The sequence below is a fragment of the Hyperolius riggenbachi genome, chromosome 7 (assembly GCF_040937935.1).
Source record: "Hyperolius riggenbachi isolate aHypRig1 chromosome 7, aHypRig1.pri, whole genome shotgun sequence".
In the NCBI taxonomy this organism is placed as follows: Eukaryota; Metazoa; Chordata; class Amphibia; order Anura; family Hyperoliidae; genus Hyperolius; species Hyperolius riggenbachi.
Window position 1 is genome coordinate 281,639,505 of NC_090652.1, and position 19,894 is coordinate 281,659,398.

Consider the following 19,894-nt stretch of genomic DNA (forward strand, 5'->3'; position numbering starts at 1 on the left):
CGACATGCTATTTTTTCTGACATGATGCAATTTTTTTTTCCAACTTGTATGCAGCTCAGGGTGAAACCAGTCTAAATCGGCAGCATATTATTATATATAAACGGCAGGCTAATTTTTTTAAAAACATGTGCAACTCTTTAAAGATAGCTCATAGCTCTACTAATTCATTTGTTTTGTTTTGTGACTTTAAAGTGTTTCTGAAATCAGAAATTGTTCTGCATACAAAAGCTACGTCTGTAGCGCTGCGTAATATGTTGGCACTTTATAAATACAATAAATAAATCTGCTGCACTTCTTACTCGATTGTCCAGCCCACTGACTCAATCCAGAGAAGAGAGGAAATGAGCTGTAGTTGAGTTTGCCAACCACATTTGATCCAGGAAAGGTTTCCTCGTCATCACTTTGCTTCTTTACATTGTTTACATTGACTTACCTACTTTAAGGTGACCGTACAGGATTCAATTGGCCTTGTGCAATTATGGTTTAGTCAGGCCTTGCTTCATCTTTAAAGGATACCCGAAGTGACATGTGACATGATGAGATAGACATGGGTATGTACAGTGCCTAGCAAACAAATAGCTGCGCTGTGTTCCTTTTTTTCTTTCTCAGCCTGAAAGAGTTAAATATCAGGTATGTAAGTGGCTGACTCAGTCCTGACTCAGACAGGAAGTGACTACAGTGTGACCCTCACTGATAAGAAATTCCAACTATAAAACACTTTCCTAGCAGAAAATGGCTTCTGAGAGCAAGAAAGAGATAAAAAAAGGGAATTTCTCATCAGTGAGGGTCACACTGTAGTCACTTCCTGTCTGAGTCAGGACCAAGTCAGCCACTTACATACCTGATATTTAACTCTTTCAGGCAGAGAAAGAAAAAAAGGAACACAGCATAGTTATTTGTGTGCTAGGCACTGTACAAACAAATGTCTATCTCATCATGACACATGTCAGTTCGTGTATCCTTTAAGACATAAACAAATGGCTGAGTTAGACGTCGGATTTATAGGTATATCTCATATTATGTTCTGATTAGGAACTTTGGGGTCAACACAGGCTTGTATGAAACACTTCTCCATTACGAAAGTGAGGCTACTGTCTTGTATTGGGACATCTGTTATGACTGATCTGGATGAGGGTTGGTGGCGACTGGCAATTTGTGATGACTTGCAACATCCACATGTGTGATCTCTGCACAGCAATGAAACTGGTTTCAGGTTACGAAAGCTGTCTACCCAGATGACACTTTATTTTTTTATGGTTAACGTGAAAAACTGATCTGATCGTTACACAATAGCTTTCAGTATTTAGAGGGAAATGAGACAATTACTTGAATCTTGGTTAAAAATATCTTCCCCCATACTGGATATCTGTTTGATTCCAAAGCCAGGATAACAATAGATAGAAAGATACAAGAAGAAAAAGAAAATGACACAATACAACTGTCTAACTGTCCCCAATGGAAGGAATTTGGCCTTGCCTAAATAAGTGGTAGTTGATCATTTAAAAGCGTAATGTCTAACCTGAGGTGAGAGACATATGGAGGATGCCATATGTATTTCATAATACCAGTTGCCTGGCTGTCCTGCTCATCTTTCTGGTCAGTAGTGCCTGAATTACACACCTGAAACAAGCATGCAGCTAATCTTGTCTGATTTTTGTCAGAAACATCTGATCTGCATGCTAGTTCAGGGAATACGACTAAGGCCTCTTTTCCATGGATAGTGGATAGGCAGTGAAATGCCTCTCACACTCTCACAACTGTTTGCTGCTGCCTGGCAACGGATTGCTGCTGCCTGGTAACTGCTCACTGCTGCCTGGTAACTGCTCGCTGCTGCCTGGTAACTGCTTGCTGAGCACACAGTTCAACTGTCCATGGAAAACAGGGCCTAAAAGTATTAGAGGCAGTGGATAAGCAAGAACGCCAGGCAATGTGCATTGTTTAGAAGGAAATAAATATGTCAGCCTCCTTATGTCACCTCGGGTTCCTTTAAGTATATAATTTCCTCTTGTTTGTTCAAAGAGTAATATATAATAATGTAATAATAATATTGATCCAAACATTTATATAGCGTTTTTTGGACTCAAAGCACTTTAAAGCTGCAACCACTAAGTAGGCATCCCGCAGTCTTGCCCAGGGACTCCTTACTGAATAGGTGCTGTCTTACTGACCAGGAAGAGCTGAGATTTGCACTGTAAACAAGAATCTTATTGTACCTTTGCTCACCTGTTTATTAACCCTTGCATTTACCTGCACAAGCTGCACAGAAAAAATAATCAGATCGTAACCTCACTTCATTTGTGCAAGTGTAGACATTAAGTAATGGGGACTCCTGCTCTTTGCAGTTAGTTACTAGTGCAAGAAGATGAGGGTTTCTAGCCAGTCTGTACTCCAAAGAGAGTACAGATGCCATATTTGAAGAGGGACAATAGAGCTTCCCGTTATTTAATGGATTGTAGTGTAATGGATTGTAGTGTAATGGATTGTAGTCCGGAATCACAGCAATAACCATTGATGTACTAGATGGGGTTGTGCAGGCAGAACAACCATTAGCTTAACCAGCCAGGAAGAACAACAGCTGCAGGACTAGAAGAGGACACCCTTTTTTCCACTCGGACACAACATTCCGTTCTGCAAATACAAAGCTAACCACAAAATCACATGGAAAGATCATTTTCAACAATATTACATAACAAATAAATATAAAAAAAAACATGTGTAGCACTGATATGTTTACAGCACATTAATCTTTATTGAGTCTAGAGGGATATCGTAAGTTAGCCGTGTGTTAATATATGGATTATAGGGGTTTTGCATCTCTTACATTTTCATCAGCCTTGGGGGTCTCCAACCCATTGAATTGCACGCTCATCTGGCGAGGGCCTGGATCCATCATTTGCATTGTGCTGCCATTCATCAGGTGAAGTTTGCTAAGCATCAGCTGGTGACACACAGGAGGTGGAAGGAACACATGGCTGGTCTTTTCAGCCAGGCCTTCTTTTACTTTCTCTGTCCAGCTTATGTTGGGAATGGCGGTGGGGGGATGGACACATTACAGCCACAGAGGCGTGTGCATAACAATACCTACCTCTGTCCTCTCTCCCCTTTGTGCTCCTCACGTCAGGGATGTTTTGCTGGGCTGCCCCGGTAACTGCTCTGAAAGGTTGCAATATCTCTTGTGCAGGGAGTTTTGTGACTGGGCGACCCCTGACATCACCTTTTGTTCTGTAGAGGTGTTTGATCCTGTCCCCTATTCTCCTGAAGAAAACAAAAATCTCTCTCCCAACCTTTAACCTCTTCCGAGCTAGAGAAGTTAAGCAGAGACAACGCAAAAAAACCAAAGATTTGAGTCCATGTTTGGGGCGATATACAGCTGAAAAGTAAGATGAAAAATATTTTTAAAAAATAATCTAGGTTACAAACGTTTCAATTAGGATGTATTATTATTACTATTTTTAGCAATGTTACTCAGTGTTTGCTTATGTCATCACAGTAGAGTGTTGTACCGTGTTAGCTATCATTAAAATCAAGAAGTTTTAAATCATGATACCATTTATTGGCTAACTTAGAGGTAAATAAATAGTAAGCTTTTGGCTACAGGAACGGGCCCGTTTCCACTATCGCGAATCCGCATGCGGGCAACGCATGCGGATTCGCACAGTCAGTACAAGTGGATGGGACTGTTTCCACTTGTGCGTTTCCCCGCACGTTTTTCTGTGCAGAAAAAATCTGCAGGGTAGGGGCCTCAGAATTCGCCTGCGTGTGGAATGCAGGCGAATCGCACGCAATGTATTTAATAGGGAAATCGCATGCGTTTTCCCCATGCGTTTTTTGCCGCGATTTTGCATGCGATTTCGCATAGGTACCCATGTTAATTCACACAGGCAGTGACATGGTTAAAATCGCATACAGCCTTACCTATGCGAAATCGCATGCGAAATCGCGGCAAAAAACGCATGCGGAATCGCACCCGCATGCGATTTGCCTGCGGTGATTCGCCGGCGATTTCGTAATGCTATAGTGGAAACGGGCCCTGAAACTCCAGGGAAAATAATGTAATTATTATTTTTACAATAATTATGTATAAATAATTTAGTCAGTGTTTGTAAAATCTTTTAAATCCCTGATTTACATTCGGACATTTATCACACGGTGACATTTTTACTGTTGGCAGGTGATGTAGCTGCTGCTTGCTTTTTTGGCAGTTGGAAGCAGCTGTAAACAGCTATGCCCCACAATGCAGCAAGGTTCCCAGACAGGAAACTGCCAAGAGTAGTACTCAAGAGTTTCTTGTGGGAGGGGTTTCACCACAATATCAGCCATACAGCGCCCCCTGATGGTCCGTTTGTGAAAAGGAAAAGATTTCTCATGTAAAAGGGGGTATCAGCTACTGATTGGGATAAAGTTCAATTCTTGGTTGGAGTTTCTCTTTAAACTTACTTTTTATTTACCTCTAAATTAGCCAATAAATGGTATCATCCTGATTCGAAAATTCTTACGTCATCACGTGGGAGTTTAGTTACGAAACAAGATGGGAACTTATAAGTGACTTAGAGAATCTAATGAAACCAAGTGAAATAAATAAAATAGGAAACAACATACCAAACTACTAATGTTACTATCCTGCTTTTTTGTTTTTAGTTATATTACTCGGTATTTGTTTGCGTCAACATGTGGGGGTGATTTATGAAATTATATAGTAATTGTTGAACAGTGCAAATCAGCTAGGCACTCTTGAAGTCTCCAATGAATCAATTGCCAACTTCTCTAGTTGTTGTGACATCATTTATAAGACCAGTGGGCGCTGGTCTTCAGTTAGCTCTCCTTGTCAGAGGGCCTCATTTGTGAAAAGTAACTGAACTTGTTGCCCATAGCAACTGGTCATATTTCTTAATTCATTTGCAAATCAGCAGTGTGATTAAAGAACAGAACAAACATTTTAGGGAACACAACAGTTATTTTCACATACACTGAGGAAAACAAATGCAGAGGACAGACTTCCTGTGCACATCCATCAGAGATTTTAATTATGAATTAATAAAATCTACATGCCACAGGGAAAAAAGGGAAAACAGATGGGTGAAACCACTAAATAAAGCATATTTGTGTGTTCTGCCCTGAAGCATGATTAGATGCATACCTTTATATTATCTCTGTAAAGTCCTACTCCTCAGATATCACCACTTCCTGTTTGTAAACTTCCTGTAGGTCTGCACTCTGGAGGTAGGAAGTGGGAATATCTGTCAACAAGTCTTCCAGGCAGGAAGTGGGGATACCTGAGGAATGGAACTTCACATAAACAAAGTCAAGGAATGTAGCAAATCGGGAAGAACATACAAATACCTATAAAAAAAAAATAGACATACAGGTATACTTTATAGACATTTATTATACAGGTTTGCTTTAAACTCTGCACAGAGCCTGAAGAGCCAAGTATTAGCAGCACTATCCACAGAGCTTGTTGTTAACTCCTTCAAGCAGGCAGCTTCAGGTAACGCAGCCAAAATGCTCAACCAGGATTTTTAGCAGCAGGATCCTGATTTGACACAATCCTATGGATCAATTGGGCCCTCTGCCTACAGCGCCATCCGATGGTGTATTCTGATTTGTACCCAGGGTTAGGCTATAAGATTTCCTGTTAAGCACCAGCAATACTCTGTAACTCTGACTTTAACATTATTATTAGTAAAAAGGGGGGCGACCAGGTTGTAGAGGGGGAATGCAAAGCAGCTTACAGGGATTATTTAACAAAAAGCAACTTAAATCTTCTCCGCTGTGACCTATATACCAATCACCACGCTGGTGTGATGCAGGAGAGAGAGGGTTAATACACAGTCCTCTGTGTTTTTTTTTTTTTTTTTTCGAAAATTGAATTTTACTGCAACAAAGTCAAATATAACAGCCCCCACGAGACGGTCTTACAGGCACGATATTGTTTTGTGCGCTGATGTCATCTTCACACAAGCGAGCTTCAAACAAAAGGCAAAACAGTACGAACAAATATCAGTGTGTGAAAGGAAACGTACAGAGAGGCTTTAGCACAAGGTGAACTGATAGGAGATAAAAATTAGAAAACGACTCCAACAAAAATTACAGTCCGATCGGCTTGTGACGTCTTTGTTGTGTTGCTGGTGGTTTTAGGAAATGCTTTTTGAGGTTTGATTTCTTCTGCTAAAATTGATCTAAACTCACATTTTGTCTTGTGTATATTTACCGAAGGGCCTCCTTTGACTGTGATCTAGGTAATAACATATTTCAGAGTATATGAAGCCTCCTGTCTAAACTCTATCCCCCTGTTTAATCAGCTAAGCCTTCTCAAGTGTGAACTGACTATCTTTGTTAAGTATTCAACTTTTTGAATAAAGATTTTTATTTAAAAAAACAACTACCCATTTCAGAGCAACAGAGCAGCAGACAGTGGGTGGGGCTGATTGCAGCCTCTGTTGGTGTAAATTTCCCAGTAGGCATCTTATAGGCAATATTTAATCGGCATAATCACATGTTCAGGAGCTCAGCTAGAGGTTTAAGCCTATATGCATCATGAACTACAGCAAAAAAAGTAACCAGTTAAAATCTGACAGAACAGACCGGTTTTGGACTAGTTCATCTCCTCATGGTGGATTCGGAGGGTTTTCTTTGTTTTTAAAAGCATTTCCTGAACGACAGTTCTATTGCCCCACCCATAGTACCCCCCACATACACACACACACACACACACACACATTACATACTGGTCTGAACAGACTGACATTCGCTCACTCAGACACCCATGTACTAGAACAGAATTACAGCCATTTAATTGTATCCATTGCCCTGAATATACTGCAGCACGTTTGGAATTATTCTATTCTGGGCAGCACGGTGACGTAGTGGTTAGCTCTCTCGCCTTGCAGCGCTGGGTCCCTGGTTCAAATCCCAGCCGGGCACTATCTGCAAAGAGTTTGTATGTTCTCTCCGTGTCTGCGTGGGTTTCCTCCGGGCACTCCGGTTTCCTCCCACATTCCAAAAACATACGGATACGTTGATTGGCTCCCCCTAAAAAATTGGCCCTAGACTACAGTACTTACACGACATAATATAGACATATGGCAATGGTAGGGATTAGATTGTGAGCTCCTTGAGGGACAGTTAGTGACAAGATATATATATATATATATACACTGTACAGCGCTGCGTAATATGACGGCGCTATATAAATACTAAATAATAATAATAATAATATGCACACAGAACAGATGATTGTGAACAGACGTGTAGGATGAGCACTATAGGCATTTTTTAAGTATTATTCAGTGTGGAGCATTAAACCTGAAGAACTCAATACTGTCAATCATGGTGAGTTGGGGAAAAAGACACAGGAAATGACTGTGTAATATTGTCACCAGAGATAAGTTAAAGTGTCCAAATGACACATAATCGCCTGCTTTGTTCATCTTTCCCCCTTCTGTATCGAAGCCCATACACGGTCACCCCTTTTACGCTTTTACAGCGTCAGATCTGCCTTAAACTTAATTACAGGTTGAGACGCAGATGACTCAGCACGTTTCGCTTTCCGATCGGATTTCTATGGCGTATTACCAGCAGATGTTGGAGAGTAACAGTTCAGAGTTTTTTTGTTTTTTTTTCACATGGTTTTGAGCTTTTCAAACTACCGTGGCTTTTTTTGCTTTCTTCGTGCTGCCGTGTTTATTTACAAACTCTGCAGAAACAAAAAGAATCGGAGCTCCTAGCAAAGTTTTTGTTGTTCGGTCTAAACCTTAATTAACAGCGCCGCGGTGGTATCACGATTACCAGCAGGTGGGGCGGGCCCAGGGTGAGAGCGGGATCTGTGAGTGACATAAAAATGGTTCCCATATTTGAGAGCGCCCAGTATGCAGCACCTGTTCTCAGCTTCATTCCCCAGTCATAACACTGGAGTCATTTGATTCTGGACATTAGAAAAAAACACGGCATTATCAGCCAAGGGTGGACCGGCGTAGTGGCTGGCAGGTGCGGCCGGCTGACCGTGTTAATGACGTGTGTGTGTGTGTATATATATATATATATATATATATATATATATATACATATATATATATATATATGTATATATATATATATATATATATATATATATATATATATATACATATATATATATATACTTTATATGTACATTTTTTTAAGTCCATCTCCAGACACCAATGTTTTTTTAGCCGTATGCAGCACTCACTAGTAGAGCTTGATTTGATCTGTATAGAACTTTATTAGCAGACGCTACATAATCCCTTTCAAAATTCCGGGTCGGGGGCCCCTTCTGCAGCACAAACTACTAGAGCTGCAGGCGGTTATTTTTCAGATGTCTTGGTCTTTGCCTTGCCTTCTTGCTGTCTGAACAGCTTCATAGAAGCAGCTGTTCCTAGACTGCCTTTTAACGTCTTCATCTGGGCTTCTTCATGTCACATGAACCACATTGTTTTAGAATTTTTACTGCAGAATCCTCGTTTGTCACCATAATATCTGGGCACGGTCATTATTAAACTACCAGGTAGTATATTTAGATCTGTTTCTGGAATATCAGATGGCAATATTTTAAATGTATTATGGTTATTTTTATAAAGGCTTTAAAAAACAAACAAACTACAAATTGTATGCAACGTACACCCATCATGCTCAATTTCTGAAGCATATTGGAGAAGGCCTGCCACTGTCATGCCTAGAAACATATAACTAAGTAAACGAGGAAGGTCCTTTCCGGTTTACTTTGCTGGGAGAGAGGAGGCGGGGCATGTCCATGATTGGTGAATCAGTCTGCTCTGGGAGTCAATTTGATTTGCAGAAGCTGTTTTTCCTGTCTGTTACAGTTAGGGATTTTGATTGGAATATCGCTGGGTGCTAAGTGGCAAAATGAAACATGAATAAGTATTATTTTATGTTTATTATGTAAATATTTTAATATATTTCTGAGCACTAAACAAGAAACTGTGCAGTGTTTGTGGAGCTGTGTTCAGAAGCCAACTGCTACAATTTTAGAAGAGCACATTTTTAACAAATGTACTTTTGAAATGCAAAACTTTATCCAAAACAAACTTTGTTCAGAGCACAAAGTGTATTTGTTTCGATATTTTTCTATAGATCACGGCCGGAAGAAAATAAAAGTTGACTTAGTTCAAAAACAGCATTTCAAAGGGCATTTTTGTTCTGAAAATTTCCTTCAGTACGACCTTCGGCAGCCACAAAACTGTGACATTTTTAGGAACTTGAAATTCATGAAAACATTAAGCCTGTTCTTGGTTACCCTTTTGCTTCTAGGAAAAGGTACAGGAAACCGAGAGGTTCAGCGTGATAAAGGCAACTGAAAGGTTCAGAGCAATAAAAGTTGTTTTCGTTTTCAAAAGCGCATAATTCCGATAACAAATAAGGCTAGCGTGTGATGTACATTGATGATGGTTTGAGGTGCATAGAGAGTGATGATGTTGTACAGGAATCCAGGGCCGGTTTAAGCAACAATGGGGCCCCAGGGCAAAATAAACCTGGGGGGCCCCCCCAACATATACCCCGGAACAAAAATCGGCATTAGGGGACCTTTTTTGCAGCTGGTATAGTCAGGGTGTGAAGTCCCAATCGGTCGGAGCTCCACATTCTGGTTATCCCAGCCTGCATGGGGGAAAAGGGGTTAAAAAGTTTCAGGAGGGGGGACCCCACATAATTTTTTTTTAAAAAAAATTCCCACACTCTAAACATAAAAAAAAAATTGGGAAAATAGGAAAAAATGCCAGGGATCTTCATACAGCCATATTGCGGCTGTATAGCGATTCCTGGCCAAAGCGCTGCGGCTGCGTATAGACCCCCTGGAAACCCCGTCAGGAAATTGATTGCGCTTTCGTTTGATACATGTAAAATGACACTACCGTTAGGTTTGCTACTAAAAGTTACATTTACCGCATTTAAAACTATACTTTTTTCCTTCTAAACTTTAAAATCGATTTTCTCAAAAACTATAAGGTCTTTTTGAAAAATTGTTTTTTCCTCTTATTCCTAATGATCTCTTTAACATATCCTGCAAATTTAGGGTTTCTAGCATTTAAGGTGGATTTGCTATTAACCATTAAAGTCGGCAGGTTTTTAAATGTGTTTTTTTTTCCTTCAAAACTTTAAAATCGATTTTCTCAAAAACTATAAGGTCGATTTGAAAATTTTTTTTTCCTCTTGTAGCCACTGGGGGCCCCTACAAGCTCTGGGGCCCTGGGGCAGCTGCCTCCTTTGCCTTAATGGTAGCGCCGGCCCTGTAGGAATCTGTGGCCCCCAAGCAGAAATGAGCGGGATGAGTAGAGAGTGATGATGTTTTGCAGCAATCTGTAACCCCAACCAGAAATGAGCAGGCTGAGTAGAGAGTGATGATGTTGTGCAGTAATCTGTGGCCCCCCAATCAGTAATAGGTGGGATACGTAGAGAGTGATAATGCTGTGCAGGAATCTTTGCCCCCCCAATCAGAAATAAGCGGGATACGTAGAGAGTGATGATGTCGTGTACTAATCTGTGGCCCCCAATCAGAAATGAGCGGGATGAGTAGATGGTGATGATGTTGTGCAGCAATCTGTGGCCCCCAATCAGAAATGTGCGGGATGAGTAGAGAGAGATGATGTTGTGCAGTGATCCTTGGCCACCCAATTAGAAATAGGTGGGATACGTAGAGAGTGATGATGCTGTGCAGGAATCTTTGCCCCCCAATCAGGAATAAGCGGTATACGTAGAGAGAGATGATGTTGTGCACTAATCGGTGCCCCCCAATCAGAAATAAGCGGGATGCGTAGAGAGTGAGGATGTGGTGCAGGAATCTTTGGCCCTCCAATTAGAAATGAGAGGGATGCGTAGAGTGATGATGCTGTGCAGGAATCTGTGGCCTCCAATCAGAAATGAGCGGGATGTGTAGAGAGTGATGATGTCTGCACTAATCTGTGGCCCCCAATCAGAAATGAGCGGGATGAGTAGATGATGATGATGTTGTGCAGTAATCTGTGGCCCCCAATCAGAAATGAGCGGGATAAGTAGATGGTGATGATGTTGTGCAGCAATCTGTGGCCCCCAATCAGAAATGAGAGGGATGCGTAGAGTGATGATGTCGTGCACTAATCTCTGGCCCCCAATCAGAAATGAGCGGGATGTGTAGAGAGTGATGATGTTATGCAGTAATCTGTGGCCTCCAATCAGAAACGAGCTTCTAGCAAAGCAATGGGCAGATATATCTGAATATACAGTATATATATATATATATATATATATATATATCCTTAATAAAGAACTAAAGTACTCCACACTGCATAAAAGCCATTGAAAAATAAGAAAGCTTATAATACATATTTGAATGCCTATCCCCCCCCCCCCCCCCTCTCAAAATCTGAGCTTTGAAAGGCACATAAACTGTTTATTCTATCCCTGAGACTAAAGCCTGGTACACACCTTCAATTTTGATTGGCCAATGATTTGCCAATTTTACCAACTCCATGTAGTATGAGAGTGTACCTACACAAGCTGTACAAGCTGTACATAGTATTCAAAATCTGTTGGTACTCATACTACAAAAAATTAGTTAAAAAATTGGTAAAATTGGCCAATCATTGGCCAAGCGAAATTGAAGGTGTGTACCGGGCTTTAGGCTCCATACATACATCCAATTTTAATCTGCTGATGAATGTTGAGATAAGCTTCTGGTTGCTCCAGAGGCTTCCCAGATAAGAAAGTAATTTCTCAATGTAGATGGAGGTATAACTGTGCTTAAAATGAGAACCATGTTCCAAATGACCTGTAGCTATAGCCAATCATTACCAGAACAGAAAACAGATAAATATCTCTGCCATGGATGGACTACAGTGAGAACAAAGAGGAAGAGTTAGCAGGTCTATCAAGTATTTTACTGTAGTCCCTCACTTCCTGTCCTGGTAAAACCCATGGCCCACATTAGAGACCTTGTGCCACACAATCAAGAAGCCTTGGGAATTCTACTCAACAAAGACATAGCAGTACTAAACTGATAGTGGTAGCACATTGTCTGCATTCTATCTAGAACTAAAGAGAGAAGACAAAAAAGTTTGAGGTGGAGTTGAAAATATGTGATTAGGTGACTTTTTGCAGTCAGACCTATCTGTTCTAGCATTCAAATGATTTTGTGGAGCTACAAGTGCTTAAAGTTTGGAAAGACACAACTGGCTCGAAACCTCAGTTTCCATGTGCGAAATTCAAAATATCTCAACATCTCTCTCTCCGTCTCAAGTTATATCACTTATAAATATTCAGGCTTCCTCCCGAGCCTTCAAAGATGCAAAGTTCCCCCGTAATAAAGCGGAAAAAAGACGCAAAGTACAAGAGGAAAACAACTCACCGCCATAATGCCGAACATATAATTTTTTTCTCAAACCATTTTATGCCAACTGTGAGGATCGCGTTAGGCCTGTTTTATGCCGGGCGATAAAAAGATGAAATATTCACAAACACTTTTGGGGATTCACCGGAGAGAAATAAACACGGGTCCTTATGTCAGTCTTGTTAAAGAGGGATTAAAGAAAGGGGCAATTATTTTGGCGACCTTAATTGTCGCTCGGCAGGAAAATGTGTAATTGGGGCGCGTTTGGCGGGCTGCGCACCTGCAGCACATCGTACAGTATAATGTCAGCTTTCAGCCCCACGACCGTGCCAGGTTCTGTCGCTACCAGTCACAGCGACGCGCCGAGTAGACTCTGAGCTCTCGGATAATGTGGCTTCTGTGCGGAGAAGAAGGAGGCATTTTGCACGGCGCACAATGGAATGTGTAGACCAGACACAGGCCCCATTATGTTTTTAACGCCTACCTTCAGTGCTCCTTTGCACCGCACAGTTTGAGGTTCCATTGTTGTGCCATAATAGCCCTGTGCACATTTGAAATCTCCCCTATTATTCAGCTTATTAAGGCAATACTGACTTGATTATCAGGCTGCGGTATGGGCAAGCGCCTGCGTATGTACCAGCCTTGCGGTCTGCCGCATTTTTCTTTTTTTTTGATGAGTCACATTTTAAAAGGGCAGTTTTGTTTCCTATAGGGTAAAATATTGAGGAAAGTTGTGATTATTCAAACATGACTGTTAATGGATTAATACTTAAAAAAGGGAACTGTTACCAAGGATTGAGCCTCATCCCAACGATTAGCTGATACCCCCTTTCCCAGGAGAAATCTTTACCTTTTTTCGAATAGATCATCAGGGGCGTCTATATGGCTGATATTGTGGTGAAACCCCTCCCACAGTGTGATGTCATGACCTAGGTCCAGACAGTTTTCTTTATGTGAGCCTTGTTGCATCATGGGAAATAACAGCTGTTTTAAACTGCCAAGCAACCAGTATCTCCCTCTTTGCATATTTGCATCTATTAAAAAAAACTTTTAGCCTATCGCATTGTTAGGGGGAGTGGTTATAGATGATGTCAGTTGGTGCTGTTTTTTTTCTTGTCTGCCAGCGGTAAAGATGAAGGCGTGCAGGATCATTATGGATCAAACAACATGAAAAAATTATATGGTTATTATCAATCATTTCTTGATCTCTTCTATTGTTTTATCTTCTCACTTTGCAATGTATTGATTTATTTTTTCCACTTTTTCACTTTTAAAGTTCCTCTTTAAGCTGCAGCTCCACTCTCGTGGAAAGGATAAAAACTGCTGGATAAAGATCTCAGCAAACATTCTAAACATTATTTAACTTTTCCTTTGCTCTGACTTTCGCCTTCCACAGCCCAAGTTATACTGAATTAGGTGTGGCTGCACAAGGGCTGTGAGCGCACATTTGGCGTAATGTATTCCGTGTAGGTTCTTGGATAAAGCTTAGGAAATAGGGAAATAAAAATGTAAAAATAAAAATTTAGAGAGGGTATAACTACAGACAGTGGAATGTTGCCGTTGTGTTGAGATAGTTTCAGGTAAAAATCTAGCTTGTGCAGGGTCGGATTTGTACTCTTTACTGCCCTAAGCCACTGGCATCAGCCGCCCCCCCCCCTTCAGTATAGGTAGCGAGATGACCCCTCCCCCTTCCCTCTAGTATAGGTAGCCTGAAGACCCGCCCAGTACAGGTAGCCAGATGACTCCTCCCCTTTCCCTCCAGTATAGGTAGCCAGATGACTCCTCCTTTTCCTACCCTCCCCCCCACCTTTCAGTATAGCCAGCTCGCCTTCACACTGCAGCAGCCATCAGTGTCACTCATTTCTCCACTCGTCTCCAGTGCACAAGTTTCCTCTTCCTTTTCGTCTCCAATGCTGCTTAAGTCCAGAGCTGCCGGCCACAATGCAACATGCACAGAGAGCAAGGTGGCTGCTGCACGGGTGGCTGGCAGCAGAGTACCATGGTCAGGCACTTGCCTGATCTCCCTGCATGGCAGCATTTGCAAGCTTGCAAATGCTGTACCAGTTTAGCCTGCTGCTTTGGTGCCCTTCCTCCTGTGGTGCCCTAGGCCATGGCCTAGGTGGGCCTTGGCCTAAATCCGGCCCTGAGCCTGTGTACAGGTATTCCCACGTGTCTGTGGTTTCCTCTCATGCAAAAGGTCCTTAAAGTACACATAAACTAAGATGGGATACAGACGCTGTCATATTTATTTCCATTTAAACAATGTAGATTGCCTGGCTGTCCTTCTGATCCTCTGCCTCTAATACTTTTAGCCTTAGACCCTGAACAAGCTTTCAGATCATGATGTTTCTGACTGAAGTCTGGCTGGATTAGCCACATGCTTGTTTCAGGTGTGTGATTCAGACACTACTGCAGCCAAATAAATCAGCAGGACTGCCAGACAACTGGTGTTGCTTAAAAGAAAATAGATATGGCAGCCTCCATATTCTTCTCAGTTCAGGTGTCCTTTAACTAACAGTATTTTTGAGGTCAATGCAGGCCCATCTCACGTTCGTTTCTCCTGTTTCCTCTCCATAGAACAGAAAAAAGCTGCACTTCAGATGCCAAACCGCTACTTTATACAATCATGATAGCTAAACTGCCACCCAAAATAATCGGAAATGATTGTTACAGGTGACAGTTATCCAGGGTGTTTATTTAGCTTTAGGAATAGTTCAAACACATTTCCAAGCTTAAAATAACTACTTGGGAGATTTCATTTTGTCTCATGGTAGCCACATTTCTGCTTATCCCATTATAACTGCAATAACATCAAACTGAGATAATAGCTAGCTCACTAAACAAGGCAGGGCAAGTACCAATAATAACATGTCAAATCCAGTCATGCATCAAAAGCCAATCTGATTCCAAATGCTTGCTTGGTCACTGAAAGATGAATCCTGATTGGTTGTTGAGGGGGCTGCTGTGATTTTAGCTTTGTCTTGCCTCATGATGGTGAGGAAGAGAAGTGGTGTGGTTTTTCCTGACTGAAACACCAAGGTCCAGTCCATGACCCATGCATAATTCCACCACAACGTCCTCCATTACATAATGACCTACACAACGTGGTACACAAATAAAATCAAATTAGCCAGATCCATTTTCCTCACCAACGCTACACAAAGTTCTACTAAGCAGAACGAGGCCCTGCCTGAGCTGCCTCCTCGCGCGCTTCTCCCCTTGCTTTTTCCGGCCCAGCGATAGTTAACAGACTTTTGGGCCCTGAGGGAGATCCTCTGTATTTTGCTATTTGACATGTTGTCATATAGAAAGAAATCAATTGGTAATTAAATGATGCACCTTGTGAAGATGACAAAAGGCATTTGGTTGCAAAAAAGAGAACTGGGTTGTGAGGGGTTTGTAATGAAGGCCTAATGACTATTCATAAGAGATTTTCCGTCCGTTGATCCACTTGACTGGAATGTTCTGCCCCCGAGACTCAGTGCTGTCAGATTCTCTCACCTCAGAAAGCCGCCGCAATCGACGGTGTAGCGTCTGAGTGGGGATTTATCTAGTTGTGGCTGCGGGGGCTGTCTTGGGTCACATGCAGAAGGCACACATCTGCTTTCCTGTAGGTGCAACCTCGGGACATAAATTTTGACTAATTTTTAAACTATAAATATGTAGGACTGACGCTGAATAAGTTACCTTGCATTTGTATCGGCGGCGGAGGCAGCACCGTCACGCCGATTCCGAGCGGACCAGGAGGACGCCGCTGTAATGCGTAATTAGCCCACTCATTTGTTAGCAGCCGTGGAATGACCTTTTTAGACAATATTTTTACAGGAAGATAAAAGATTCTGCTTGTTCGTTCCCCTTCTTTGCTTTTCATGGCATCAGGTTCATAAACTGAAGAACATGTACTGAGTTCTGTTTGACATCAAAAGAGCCCAACACATTGCGTGGAATAAATAAATATCTGTGTGTGTGTGTGTGTTTTAAATTATTTTTAACTGATTGATTGATTTGCTAAGTCTTTAATGCTTAAAAAAGTTTGTGGTTTTTTTTTTAATGGCTTTTGTTATTTATGTATACTGTTCAGTTTAATAATAATAATAATATTAATAATAATAATAATCCAAACATTTGTATAGCGCTTTTCTCCTGTCGGACTCAAAGCGCTCAAGAGCTGCAGCCACTAGGACGCGCTCAAGAGGCCACCCTGCAGTGTTAGGGAGTCTTGCCTTGAACTCCTTACTGAATAGGTACTTGACCTAGCCAGGATTCGAACCCTGGTCTCCCATGTCAAAGGCAGAGCCCTTAACCAGTAAACTATCCAGCCACTAGATCATATCTGACAGCTCAAACAGTCAACCTGTTCCTGAAATCATTTTTGACCATACGTTTTTATAATGTAGCTATTTTTGTATTCTTTTGTGTTTCATTTTAGTTATTTCTTGAAATCAGAAATCTGTACAAGGATCTATCTATCATTCGTTCAAAGATAAACAGATGAAGGTTTAATGCTATATACAGTGGCATAGCAATAGTGGGTGCAGGGGTTGCGATCACATTGGGGCCCATGCCTGGACCAGAGGGGCCCTCCTTCATGCATCTTATTAGCTTTTCATTGGTGCTATGCTAGTAATAGACACATCTACATACCATGCGCATTGAATAGTAGTAATCATTCATTAACTGTTTCCTTACTCTGCTTACAGCTCCCTGACTCTGAAACTGTGCTGGGTAGGTTTTGGGGCGTCATATCAATAGAGTGTATGGGGCCCCATGTACACCTTGCACTGGGGCCCCCATGCTCCTCCGTTACGCCACTGGCTATATAATATGAGGGGAATGGTTTAGGACAGTGACTTGAAGTGTTTGCCGCAGCGTTTTCATCTTTGAACCAATCCCCAAAATTCTGGCCTGCATGCCAGCATACTCTGCTCATCTACACACATCCATGTTCATACTTTGTGGATGGAAAGTCCACTCTAGCATCTTTGGTGCTGGGTTATCTTACGTGGAAACATATTTTGTGCAGGTACTATAGTGGCCAGAAAAAACGTTCGTCTCTCAAGTTAATAGACAGTGTTTCTCTACAGGTACCTAAGGATGGAAGCTGCCAAATTTCTAAAATTTTCCACATTGGACTGTGGTTGCCTTAGGTTGTCTCTGCCATAACTGTAGCTCGCCAGTTAGTCAAACCAGACCATGGCCATTATATGCCTTAGGTTTTTGCTGTCATAATTGTAGCCCTCACTTGGGCAGATCAGACCATGGCCCACACATGGTTGTCTCTGCCATAATTGTAGCTCAACAACCGTCTAGATCAGACCATGACCATCATATCCCTTAGGTTCTCTCTGCCATTCATGTAGTTCATCAACTGGGCAGAGCAGCAGACCATGGACACCCTATGACTTAAGTTGTCTCTGCCATGATTGTAGCCCACCAGATGGCCAGATCACTCCAGTCCGCAAGGGCGAAGGTCCTCATTCATTTTTGGCACAGCTTGAATTAATTGATGAAACTGAATCAGGAAGGGTGTGTTTCATCAAGTAGAACACATTGTTCTGTCCATCCTAAACACTGGCATGAATATTTCCCTTTGAGGACTGGATGGAATTGGATACCCTGCCTTACGTTGTCTCTCCCATTAATGTAGCTCAACTGACCAGATCAGACCATAGCTATCACATTCCATAAGTTGCCTTTGCCATAATTGTAGCTCACCAATTTCACCAGGAACTGGACCATAACTCACAGCCACAAGGCAGAAAGACTACAGGTTTTACTGACTGCTAGAATTTCCAGGCTATACTGGGAATCATTTGTGACAGGTCTAATAAAACCTGTAAGAAAATTGTCTCTGGGAACAACATACATTTGGCCTGTTAGCCCAGCTTATCCCACTTGTGGCTAAGGGAATGTGTAGAAAACACGGCTTTTATCAGATTACTGCTGATTCTTCCACCCAGGAGGATACCGAGAAAAAAAGCTAAATGCATCAATTCACTTTAACTATAGCAATGGGTAATGCTTCGGACAGAGAGGTAGCAAAAATTGAATTACGTTTGTTGAATTTCTATCCATTATTTGAATTTTATTTCTACTGTGCTGTTCTTTTTTTTCTGAGATCCAACATTGTGTCTCCGGTTTCCAGTCCTCCTGGCAGATGACTTTCCAGAGATAAGCGGCAGTGAGACAGGGGAAAAAAGAGAGACACGGGAAATGGAACACTTTGTATATCTGTGTATCGTAACACTGCAGGCTTAGCACCCAAATCCAAGGGAAAAAATACGATGAATATCGTGGAAAAGTGATTAGAACCTCTTCTGGCCTTTATTTCTGTCTTTGCAAAAAAACAAAAACAAAATGGCCTTACTTCTCTTCAACAGGGACACAGACACCAACAAACAGACCCATTTATGAGAATGGGGAAAAATTGGTACACCAGCCAATGTTCTCCTTGTTGTCCCCGTCATGAATAATGATGGGGGTTACCTGAAAGCTTGGGAAGCTTTGCATTAGGTACGGGCTCAGTTATGCTTCCAAAATGTCATCTGCAAAGACAAGAGCTGCATCTATCTGAACATAATCATGGGAGTTTGCTCATTTAGCAGCAGGCATCCAGAATTAGTATATTCCATAACTATTCATGTTTTTATATCATTTTAACTTAAGCTGACTGTATTGTGCTTCACGAAGACTGAGGCGTTTCGACTATGATAGCACCTCTTTCTTCTTAAATTGAGGCATAGTCATTTTACATTAGTCATCATGGCATTGCAAATTAATTATGACCTCACCCAAATGTACAGCCCTGAATAAAGTTTTGTACAACCAAGGTAAGCCAGCAAACCTTTTAAGAAGACCCACTCCAGTAGGTACATAATACCCTGTAGTGTCCTCCACCCGGCTAATTTTGGTGAGCACCCAGCTGTCATCAGCTCGCCTCCTCATCCTCCTCCTATGTTCCCCCATCATGTACCACCCACCTAATTTTTCAGGTTACCCAGCTGGAAAAAAAAATTGTGGGGAGAACACTGCTAAACTGAACTTCCCATACCTTTCTGGATTACAAATGAGCTTAGTCAAGCTTCTGAAAAGGGTTTAAAGAAAAAAATCACATGACTTATCAGGAAGGGTGTGGGAAATACAGAAGAAGACTGTTGTGCAGTTATTGAAGTGGGTCATGCTGGAAGGGCTGGATCAGGCTGTTTTCTACCTCTGGGGTCATCCATGGTCATGGCCCATTTTGGAATGGATTCCAAATGCCCATGCCACGTAGGGAACAATAGAAGTGGTTGTATGAGAACTACAGTCACCCCACCCATGTGTCTCTGATACAAGATGTTCCTTCTTCTTGCTCTACATCAGAGTGGAGATCAGCGTCTCCTTAAAGTTAGTCACCGATGCACTAAATATTAAGAGAAAAAGTCCCGGCATCCCATCCTCGGCCGGTAAGTGCCTGTTATATTAGCACCCTCCGGGCCAGGAAAAGGTCAGGATTAACCATGTATACAGTTATACCTACAAAGTGTTTTTGTCACCTAAAGCAAAGGTTAATTTGTT

At 41.7% G+C, this 19,894-nt stretch overlaps 1 protein-coding gene and 1 long non-coding RNA gene across 6 annotated transcripts in view; one reads left to right on the forward strand and one right to left on the reverse strand.

Annotated features, from left to right (window-relative positions):
- The window catches only part of ZEB2 (zinc finger E-box binding homeobox 2), a 209,097-nt gene that overhangs the window by 78,884 nt on the left and 110,319 nt on the right, over positions 1–19,894 (forward strand). The gene's annotated exons all lie outside the window — the stretch shown is intronic.
- The window catches only part of LOC137525080 (uncharacterized), a 57,188-nt gene continuing 40,354 nt past the window's right edge, over positions 3,061–19,894 (reverse strand). The window contains exon 3 of the long non-coding RNA XR_011022858.1: positions 3,061–3,370. This is a non-coding gene — a long non-coding RNA (uncharacterized lncRNA). The remainder of the gene's footprint in view (positions 3,371–19,894) is intronic.